Source organism: Kogia breviceps, chromosome 2 (assembly GCF_026419965.1).
Source record: "Kogia breviceps isolate mKogBre1 chromosome 2, mKogBre1 haplotype 1, whole genome shotgun sequence".
Taxonomy (NCBI): Eukaryota; Metazoa; Chordata; class Mammalia; order Artiodactyla; family Physeteridae; genus Kogia; species Kogia breviceps.
Window position 1 is genome coordinate 177,628,415 of NC_081311.1, and position 12,036 is coordinate 177,640,450.

The 12,036-nt window shown below is 34.4% G+C and overlaps 1 protein-coding gene and 1 pseudogene across 7 annotated transcripts in view; one reads left to right on the plus strand and one right to left on the minus strand.

Annotated features, from left to right (window-relative positions):
* Positions 1–12,036, minus strand: part of ERBB4 (erb-b2 receptor tyrosine kinase 4) — a 1,132,189-nt gene that overhangs the window by 1,079,234 nt on the left and 40,919 nt on the right. The window lies entirely within an intron of this gene.
* Positions 7,909–8,225, plus strand: LOC131750824 (cytochrome c oxidase subunit 7A2, mitochondrial pseudogene; annotated as a pseudogene).

Genomic DNA, 12,036 nt, shown 5'->3' on the forward strand with positions numbered 1-12,036 from the left:
AAACATGACTAAGTTGGACCAAGTAACCACAGTGTCCCCACTGTCTGGTCACAGTGACTATCCCAAACATGAACATATCACCAAAGTGTGCCATTGGAAGTCATTCTCCTATATTTTTCTCCTGGAGTAAATAGGGATGCTATAAGGTTGTGATTTCATTAATGGAGAAGCCAGAGAGAATGAAGATGAGCCAGAAAGTAGGAGAGACATGAGATAGAGAGCATTTTGGTAGCATCAGTCATTCCAGAAAAAATCTTCTATTTTGTATAGCTCTTTCTTCAATTCTATCAGTTCCAATATCACCTACTCTGTGAAGCCCTGTCTGAGAGCTTCCATCTCCAGTCCTTGCAGAAGTAAAATTAGTCTCTGCCTGCTCTGTAGCACCATGTCTTAGGTAGGATAAATTACACCTACCTAAAGTTATTTGTTTTACTTGTCTGCATTCCCAACCAGAATTATAAACTCTTTGAAGGCATAGATTTATATCAAGGCTAATGTCTCCTTTGTGCTTAACACACAAGAAACAATTGAATACCTATTGAATGAATTATAAAAATGAACTACCCAGAAAGAGAATAGAGAAACTGGATGGGAATAGAAATCAGTAAAGAAAACACAGGGATGTGAAGTACTCCAACATGAATATGTCAGAAATATCTTGGTACTATTAAAAAATAAATGTTATAAAAAGCTAAAATACATTTTATTTTAAAATTACATGATGTGCAACAACAGGCCAGTAATCATACTACTCAAGCAAGACTGGCCCTTAAAAATGCACAGTTTAGTAATCTGGAAACATAATGGGGATGGTGGGAAAGCAGAAGATAATAGAAAAATAATGCAAATAAAATAATGGAGGAGCAAACAGAGGGTGAAAATGAGTCCTTAAGAACATTAAAGTAACTAGGGGTGCATAACATGGAAAAATGAGGGAAGAATAAGTGATAACAATAAACATCAAACATCTACAGGAAAAAAAACGGAGATAAATTTGGTGTAAGATTTTTATTAAAACTAAAATAGTCATGATTGCCATGGATATTACACAGGTTACCCAAGATGTTATAAATCAATATTCTTCAAACAAGAGGGTCTATGGGTTTTCAATAAGAATCATTTTGTAATGTTTTATTTTGTTTTCAAGAGAATATGAACAATCAATAAGAACATCATAATGACAACTTTGAAGTGTCAAAATCTGGATGACATGTTTTGTCCCACATTTCAGGTACTGAATTTGCAATCCCCACCGCCACCATGTAGAACTTGATTTACTGTAGTAGGCTAATGAGAAAAGAAAAGTGAGGGATTTAAGACACATGATCTCTTGATATGTCTTATATTTTTTTGATTCTACAATGATAAAGACAGTGTTCTGACAGAAATATTTGGTTTGCTTTGATTGAGGAGAGGAAAGCAAAAGTATAACAGCATTAAACATTCTGTTTAAGGCTATAATTCAGTAACATAAAGCATGTCCTAATTATATATTGTCATATTTCTATATAGTAAATATCTTCTTCCATTCCTATTTCCCTTAAGGTTATAATAAATGAAAAATAATTTCCATGTTTTATCTCATGGAAAAACACTTTACAATCCTTATCAGAATGTATCATTGACTTTGGCAAACTTATCTTCTACAGGAAGAAAACTTAAAATGGGGAAGTGAGACAAATAAAAACTAATGTTTTAAATGGGGTCGGTCTGTAAACAGATGAAACACTTTAGAGAAGAAGGAACTAATATTTACTGGCTTAGGCATAATATCCACTGGCTTAGGCATTTATTTATTTATTTACTTTATTCAACAAAGGTATATTGAGAATCTATATGTAGGAGACATATTCCATGAGCTGGGAATGCAACTGTGATATAATCCATATTACAGGCCATCAAAGAGATTAGAGTTTAGAGAAGGAACTAGAGAAATAGCAAATGTCAATTACCATGATAGCATAGAAGAGGGACATCAAGAAAGTACAGTCTAAAATGTCAAGACCTGAGCTTAGCCTTACATTATCTCTATCTTCACAGATCCCACGTTATGTAGTTACTGTTATTCCAGTTTCACTAATGAGAAAACTATGTATGATTCAGAAAAATAATTTGTCTCAAATCATGAGTTTGCTCCAACTTACTTTGTAGCTTCCTTGGGTTTTCTGTACTTTGTGTCTCTAAATGATGGCTTCTTTATTTTTCAAATTACTCTCTTTTTACCCTCTTGGTCAAGCTTATCAGAAAAGTAACAGCACAAAATCTGCACTTGTCAAGTTGCTTACCTCCACATTAATCTTCTGAAATGTGGCTCCAACCCTACCATTTCACCTGCACTGCTCTCAGTTCACTGATAACCTCCAATCTGCCAAACCCTATGGTTAATTTCTAATTGTAATTCTTCTCAACTTCTCTGTGTTATTCGACACTTTGAAATTTTCTTTTTCATGAAACTCTCTCCTCTCTTGGGTTCTAAGATACCACTTTGCCTTGCTTTTCCTTCTACTTGTTTTTACTTTTTACTCAGTCTCCTCACTGGGATCTCTTCTTTTGCCCATATGTTAAAGGGTGTCCTCTAAGGAGGACACCTGGAGTGTGTCTTTCTACTTCCTCACTCCTTACCACTGAAATAATCCCTAAAGGCTGTGAATTCCCAATTCTCACACCACTTATGAGTTCAGATCCTCATTCTCTCCCACTTGAAACATAGCAATAAGCCTTTTTTTTGTTTGGTTTTTTTTTGTGGTTTTTTTGTTGTTTTTTTTTGGGGGGGTACACGGGCCTCTCACTGTTGTGGCCTCTCCCGTTGCGCAGCACAGGCTCCGGATGCGCAGGCACAGCGGCCATGGCTCCCGGGCCCAGCCGCTCCGCGGCATGTGGGATCTTCCCGACCGGGGCACGAACCCGTGTCCCCTGCATCGGCAGGCAGACTCTCAACCACTGCGCCACCAGGGAAGCCCAAGCCTTTTAATTACAGTCATCTTTCCAGCTTTGACACCTACAGTCTATCATCCATATTGTTGTCCAAGTGATTTTCTAAATCACAAATTTTGTCTGGTCACTTCTTCACTCATGCTCAGAACAGTTTATGGTTTACAGAAATAATTTATAGACATTATATTTCAAATCATCCTAGCAAACTGCATAATCAGAATCCAGTTAAAAAAGGACAGAAGCTGACTCTAGTTAACTTGGGCAGACAAAAGTTTATTGGAATTTTACCAGATAACTCACTGAATCAACAATAATTTTGGAGAACCAAGCTCCAATAAGAACCAAAGAAGGTATAGCCCAGATAAATTCCTACCACAGAGATACTCTGCTTATAATTCCCCCATGGTCATAGTGGCGACTGGACACTAACTTGTGAACATACATTCATTACCTCATGTCTGAACCCTTAAATTCATTGCAAATACCTTGAAAACGTTCTATGGAGCCTTCCATTTGTGTCAGTAGTATCTGACTGGTCATGCATAGGTCAAGGACAGAGAGAGGAAATAAATTCACTTTGACTTTCACAATGGATGGCCAAATCTTGCCATCTATCTTTCTTCAGATGCTCCCCAAAGAAAAATTGAGTTTTTATGCTAGAAAATTGATAAATGTCAATTCACGCCACATATGGTTCCACCAAATTAAGTTCTCTACAGCAAAAGGGAACAAAAAGGCATTAGGAAGTTTAAAGGAATCATTATTAGGTGTAATGGACAGAATAAATAGAATAGACAGCAATGATCTTTCCCCTTTATGTCCCATAAGTAGATGTGACACTCATGATTAAAGGTATTTTCCTGAGGGTAAATGCAACTAGTTATGTATGTCGTATTAACAACCCAACATGACTTCTCTTTCTGTGGGAGGTCACTTTCAACATGACTAAATAAGCTGGATACTCACCAAAACAACCTCACTGACCAAGATTCAGACTCCTTATAATGCTCCCATACAGCCCCCTCCCCTAAACTCTCAGCCATAAAGTAAGCTTAACAGAGTATTGAATACTTTTCCTCAAGTCTATTAAATCGGATGTGAGATAGAAGATGTTTACCTTTCTTTGGCTTATCAACTTTATCCCACAGGGAAGACTTACCAATATCGAAATCAAAATATTTATCTTGCCATATCATGATAGACAATAAAAATTAACTCTTTCTATACAGTTAAATAAAAACATAATTATTATCTAAACCTCAACTATCATTATAGTTAGGACTCGTTCAGAATAGAGGAATAACATAATATTACATAGAGTAATAAATCTCCATAGTTCTTATCTGCTGTATACATTCTAAAAATTTATCTTTCCAAGGTTAGCTAATCATAAACAGACCTTTAAGAAAATTCTTCTACAATGTACAACTTCCTCTGTGCAACTTAAAACCAAGTCCTGTCATTGTATAAATGGTCATGCTTCTTTGTATGGTCACAAAAGTCTTCTGGCCTACCATCCTTATCCTTCCTTTATCACTTCCCTCATTTTTCTTCCAGTATGTTTCTATGAACATTATGTTCTAAGAATACTGAACTACTTGTAATTCTCCAAACCCATTATATTGAGTCTAGTCCCATCTTTTACAACTACCTGGAATGATTTTGGCTAATTAAATCTTCTAACTCAAATATTTCACAAAAGTATCTTTGTGAAGGCTTCCCTTACCTGTCCCCCAACTGAGGGACAGAACTAATCATTTTCTTCAACCCATCTCTATTTCACATGCATATATCTATTAGTCTACTAAAAGATACTGTATTTTGTCATAATAGATCAAATCTATATTTCATTCACTGTTATATCCCCAGCTCCTAGCACAGTGTCTGGCATACAGTGAACTATCAAATATATAACAACAAACAAATAACTATTTAATAGCATCTCTACTGCTTCTCCTTCCCTCTGCTTTCATTCCTTTTATAGTTCACTTTGATATTCTCATGACCCCATTATTTAGCTCTTTCTGCCTCCTATTTTACCCAGAAAATTACATCTGAAGTTTTACATCTCTGTCTCTTATTAGTAAAAGTATTACTTTTCACTAGAGTGTTCTCTATTTACTGACAGTTTTGGAAGGCAGTTTCAATGCAAATTCAAAATTAAAAAATAATAATAATGTATCCTATACAATCTGTATAGCGTATGAAAGACATTTTCTATAAGCAAATTTGATTGCATATTTGATAGGGCTGTAAATCATAAAAAGTACCCTGAAAATAGAGTGAAGTTCAACAGTATTCAGGATTTCCATGTAAACCTTTTCTTGAATAATTAACTTTGGCCTACAAATAGTCCTTTATGTTAACAGTCGACAAGCAACTTTTGTAGTCTTCAGTAATTGATTTTAAGTCCTCCATTAAACCAGATGTCTCTCAACTATAGGTTTTTTTTTAAATGTTGGAAATCTGTGGTACCCTTGAAAGTGAATATTATTTTTCTTTTAGAATGTATTCAATTTCTTTTCGTCCTAAGGTTGGTCTAAACCTGTTTTACTGGGATCCCCCCTTTCTTTTCTGCACAGCTATCTTCCTCCCTTTTAAAAGTAAGATAGTCAAGCTTTAAAGCGTGGTGTTGCAGGGCATTCTAGCCTCTACTTGAGACTGGCTCTATAATTAAATCAAAAGGACTGAATGATCATGAGCAAAAGAAAAGATGCAAATGTCTGTACTGGTTTAGCCCTAAAATATGTAAGGTTTGAAAATCAGTTTATTTCCAAACATATCTAGAGCCTGTTGTATATGAACAGAAAATCTATTATGTATAAAGTTTTTTAAAAAAAGGAATAATAAGAATTAATTCTGATTTCTAGATTCATTTTATTTTATTAACATTAACTTCACAGAATCAAAGTTGGGACAGCACAAAGTTAAGGGCCTTTATAACTCAGGATCCCCATCATAGGTTCTTCTTCTTACAGGTATAATAATATGCTGCTTAATTTGTATTTTTCTCTTTGCCACCAAAAAGAGGAATTTTTTTCACAGGGGTTAAAGATGGAATTTACTTCTTTAAATGGGGTGAACTTGGAAAAACATTATGCTTGGAATAGGACTATCTTGGTAGATAATACATAATTTCATTGGAACTTTTACATTTCTCTAAAGAATATAGGGAGAAGTAAATTACTGCCTTTCATGGATTCACCATCTAGAATTTTCTTCTTTTGAAACTATAGCTTAGAAAGTTATTTTTATTCCTATTATATAGGATCTATTATTTTTGGAAAACTCATCCTTCAGTTTCTATGATATCTTCTAATTTACCAACTTAGATGCAATGTTTTATTTCTTTTGTCACCCTAGCAATATGAACATTCAAAACTATTGACATTCCAAAGAACACATGAAATCTGGATTGTATAAATTTCCTGACCCTGGTCTCCATTCCACAGCATTCCTGAATATTCTCCCTGTCATAAGAACAAATATTCTTTGTTGCATACACAGACATTTTCAAGCAAATTCTTGAAGTGCTACTTTTTAAAAAAATACCAATTTTGGCATGCTCTTATAAGCAGAGACAAAATAGACATATTGGAGATTCAGTAGCGAGGAGCAAAGCAAATGTAAATCTTATGAAAACAAATATGAAGCTCTGAAAAAATAATATAAGGAAAAATAAGAAATTGGTTAGGAGGTTGAAAGCAATGCACCTAAACAAGATTATATATATCTTCACTGAAATGTGGATAGCTAAACTAGATCAATATTTTGAATTTTAAACAATGGATTTTCAAAGAGACAGACTGAAAAATAACAGTCTTTGATGACAACAGAAAGATAATACTATCTGAATTTTTGAAAATATGTTATAACACTAATGGTAATGTAGTCACTAAATTAAATTTTAAAATAATATTTTTAAACTCCATAAGAAATTTAAATACATACACGCTAGTATCAACTGCTCTGCCAGAAAGAAAGAAAATTAACTGCTAATTTTAATTTTAGAACTGATTTTATAAGTGGGTGTTGATTTAAATGTAACTGAAAATAGTATGGCTATTCTTTATGTGCAAAAATGCTAAACTGTGAGCGAAATGAAATAATGTATCCTAATGTAATTAACATACATTTACAATGACCACATGATCAGCTCTATTATGTTGTTCCACCTGTGAAACTCGGATATAAGGTAAAGGTGTCAGGTCTACAGAAAGAAAATCTATGCTTCAGGTTTACCTCTCTACTTACTACTTTTAGAACTTTAAATAAGTCATTTAATTTCTCTGGTTTGCATCAGCCATTTACTAAAACAGAATAATTGTTCCTTTAGCATGAAGGAGTTAATGTATACAGAAACACTCTATAGATTGTACAACACAGAGTAAATATAAGGAAACATACTATTATTATAGTATAAAGCAGATAGGGCTACTTTTATTCCATCGAGTAGTCATTTATTATAATAGCACAAAAAAGCTAGTTCCAATGACAATTATTGATTTTTTTTTAGTGTTAAGAAGTCTGCTAGAATGTTTTCAATTTTAATTTCAATGTTAAATGTTTTTAACAGATACATGGTGTTAAAAGTATTCTGATTATTTGGTTAATGTTTTTTGAAATCTAGGTCTACCTACACTTGTAAAAATAAAGAACCAAAGTAATTACTTAAATAAGTCAACAACAAAGGAACTACAGTTTATACATAAAATGGCTTTACTTTCTTATGGAAAGCTGTTTATATAAGAGTCCATCTAATGGATACACACACACACACACACACACACACACACACACACACTCTATTTTCCACAGTGCCTTTCACTAATGAAAGCATCTTATGATACATATTCAAATTTTATTATTAACATTTAATGCAGAGAAATAGACAAGTATAAAAGTACTACATTATTTGGAGATAATGTCCATTTGTCAAGTATTTTTATTAAAAATATATCCGGTTGGTGGGCAGTAACGGAGCCAAGATGTCGCGGAGTCTGCTGGCTCTTCATCAGATTGCCCAGAGGACCATAAGTACTGCTTCATGCAGGCAGTTTGAAAATAAAGTTCCAGAGAAACAAAAGCTGTTTCAGGAGGATAATGGAATTCCAGTGCATCTAAAGAGTGGGATAGCTGATGCCCTCCTGTACAGAGCCACCATGATTCTTACAGTTGGTGGAACAGCATATGCCATATATCAGCTGGCTGTGGCTTCATTCCCCAAGAAGCAGGGTTGACTTCAGTTTATCCTCCCAGCAATCAGTTGGTTCAACTCCATTCAGCTCTCTGTGGACCAGCAGTCTGATAGCTAACTTGGTTCTCCTTTGGGGATCAATATTTATTGACTTGTACTAACTAACTGCCACCAATAAAGCAGTCTTTACCATGAAAAAAAATACATATATATCCAGGACTTCCAAAAATATTAATTATTATGACATGGTAAATTTTGTTAATATTGTGTACACAGTCCTAATAAATTTACATATATATCAATTATTTCACTTCACTAAAAAATAGCCTCAATATCATTCATATTTAGGGTACTTAGCAAGTACTTTCCAGATACATAATTCAAATTTTATAGCAATTTTAATACTAGCATTTTTAAAATTTATGTTACTTGAAGTCAGTCAAGAATTACTATTAGAATTCAAGAAAATCTAATCAATATAATTGTCATGATACTACCAAATTTTGTGTTGATATTCATTAAATTAAAACTTTTTTTGTAAGTCTATGGTTTTTAGTTTCTTTACGTATTATCCTCAGTACAAAATTAGATTTTAAGTGGTAATCTTAGTATTTTGTTAATCAATTATCCTCTTCAGTCTAAATAAACCCATTTAATTTTTGAATTTTCAGGTAAAGCAGAAATTAGTAACACATTAACAAATCAAAGGAATTGGTATTATTGTTAGAACATGATACACCATTAAGAGAAACACAAGGAAAATTTTTATTAAGAATATATACATTACAAAGAACAATGGCCAATAGAATTAATAAATATGTATTAGATAAAATATTATTCATAGATGACTGATTGATAACAAAGGCAGTTTTGTCCAGGTTTAACCGGGTAAGAAAGATTATTTCAATAAGGAAAAGAATCAACAAGCTCTTGAAAGACGCTGTATTCTAAGTATCACAGGGATGTTCTCCACCCACTGAGTGTTTACATTCAAAAAGAGGTAACTTTGAAATGCACATACAGCAAGACTCCACAGATCCCAACTATTATTGGATATATTTCAAGAAAACAAAAATGAATAGAATTAATACTAAAATAATTGAATGCATTTTTCTTCTTACCACAAAAAAAAATGACCTCAGTTAAAATAAATTCCTAGAGATTAGTGACCAACTGAGGTTAATGGCCTGAAACTATATTTCAGGCAATTAACTCCACCCAGCCATTCATTAATCCCCAGGAAATACCCAGGTCTACAATTGTTACTGCTTAATTATAACCCAAATGGAACCATGAGAGATGAGAGCAGCAATGTGATTGGATAATGTATAAAAATTAAGTTCTCCATTAATACCTTGTACATATCAATTAAAATTGCATCACCCTTAAAAAAATCCATATACCTATATGTCTTTTCCGTTTTCAGTTTACAATAGCAATAATGACTTTGATGCTGGGCATTTTCTTGGAATTAATGGCCAGTGGATGTTAATGGTCCTTGGCTGTACCTTGAGCCATCCACTCCTCCTTGTTAGTCATTAATCCCTATGAAATGCCCAGCTATTGCTTAATTAACTTTACAATGCAGTTAATGCAGATATGACATGATAGAAAGATTTTTATTTTTAAGCTTCCAAAAAACAAACCTTTCATCTCAGAAAAGCCTTGTAAAAATCCAGTTTCAGACATTTTTTTTTTGAAACATACATGAAAATAAAGAATTGGGAGGTGATGTCAGCAAGATGGAGGGCTAGGAAATCCCAATACTCATCTCCCCAAGAAAAACCCCCAAAAGCAATAAATAAACAACTACAAAACTAGAGAAAACAGCTCAGGGAAAGCTCTGGACTATAATAAAACAGAAGCAAAAAAAACACCTTGTAGCTTTAAAACCAAGGAGAGCATCATAGAAAAACACAGGAAGCCTATTACCTGTGTCACCCCATCCTCCAGTCCAGAGAAGCTTGGAGCCAGGAAGGATACCCTCAGAGGAATTTCACCTCATGGGGAAAGGGGAGCAGGAGAACCCCAGCAAGACTCACAACTGTGGACTTTTGCAGCCTTTGCTACAGGGGTCTCCCACAGTCTTCACCAATGCTGATGCCACTGACAGAGCTGCCTAGAGTCCACCCACCGCAGCTACTCTTTGTGGCTGGAGCTGCTGCTGGGGTGGGACCGGCCCTCAGGAGTCCCAGTCCCTGCTGTGTGCTGCTATCCAGTATCTGAACACCACAGCACCTTACCACATACAGGAAGGGGACCTGAGCTGCCACTGCTCTATGCCTCACCCCCATCTCAGATCAGGGCTCTGACCTGTCATGGCCGGGAAGCCCTGCCACTGCTCTAAGCCCAGCTCTACTATGGACAATTATATGCCAACAAACTGGATAACCTAGAAGAAATGGATACATTCCTAGAAACACACAACCTATCAAGACTGAATCATGAAGAAATACACAGTCTGAACTGAATAATAATAATGAGTAAGGAGAATCAGGAATCAAAAATCTCTCACCACTAAAAGGTCCAGGACTAGATGGTTTTACTGGTGAATTCCACCAAATATTTAAAGAAGAATGAATGCCAATATTTCTCAAACTCTTCCGAAAAACTGAACAGGAACTCATTTTAGGAGGACAACATTACCCTGATATCAAAGCCAGATAAGGATACCATTAGAAAATTGTAGACCAATATCTCTGATGAATATTGATTAAAAAATTCTCAACCAAACATTAGCAAACTGAATTCAACACCACATTAAAAGACTCACTCACCATGATTGAATGGAACTTACCCCTGGGATGCAGGATCATTCTACATATGCAAATCAATAAATTTGATATACCATATTAATAGAATTAAAGATAAAAATCATTGGATTATCTCAATAGATGCAGAAGAACATTTTACAAAACACAATATCTTGTCATAATAAAAAACCTCTAAACCTGGGTATAAAAGGAAAATGCTTCAATATAATAAATGGCATATATGAAAGACCCACAGCTAATATCACAGTTAACAGTGAAAGGTGGAAAGCTTTTCCTCTAAGATCAGGAACAAGACAAGGGTGCCTACTCTGACAACTCTCACTCAACATAGTACTAGAAGCCCTAGCTAGAGAGAGAAATCAGGCAAAATAAAGAGATAAAAGGCTTCCAAACTGGAATGAAAAAAAGTAAAATTGCCATTATTTACAGATGATATGATATCATATCTAGAAAACCCTAAAGACTCCACAAAAGAACTGTTAGAACTAATAAATAAAAAATACAGTAAAGTTGTAAGATATAAAATCAACATACAAAAACCATTTGTGTTTTTATACACTTGTAACAAACTATCTGAAAGAGAAATTAAGAAAGCAATCCCATTTACAATAGCATCTAAAATAATTCTTAGGAATAAGTGCAACCAAGAAGATTTAAGACCTGTATACTGAAAACTGTAAGACATTGATGAGAGATTGAAGAAAACACAAACAAATAGAAAGATATGCTATGTTCTTGGACTGGAAGAATTAATACTCTGAAAATGTCCATACTACCTAAAGCGATCTACAGATTCAGTGCAATCCCAATCAAAATTCCAATTGCATTTTTCACAAAATTGTTTTAAAAACTATCCTAAAATTTGTATGGAACCACAAAAGGCCCCAAATAGCAAAAGCAATCTTGAGAAATAAGAACAAAGCTGAAGACATCATGCTACCTAATTTCAAGCTATGTTCCAAAGCTATAGTAATCAAAGCAATATGTGCTGACATAAAAACAGGCACATAGACCAGTGAAACAGAATAGAGGGCCCAGACATAATCCCCTGCATATATGGTCAATTAATTTTTAACAAGGGCGCCAAGTACACACAGTGGGGAAAGGACAGCTTCTTCAATGAATGGTGCT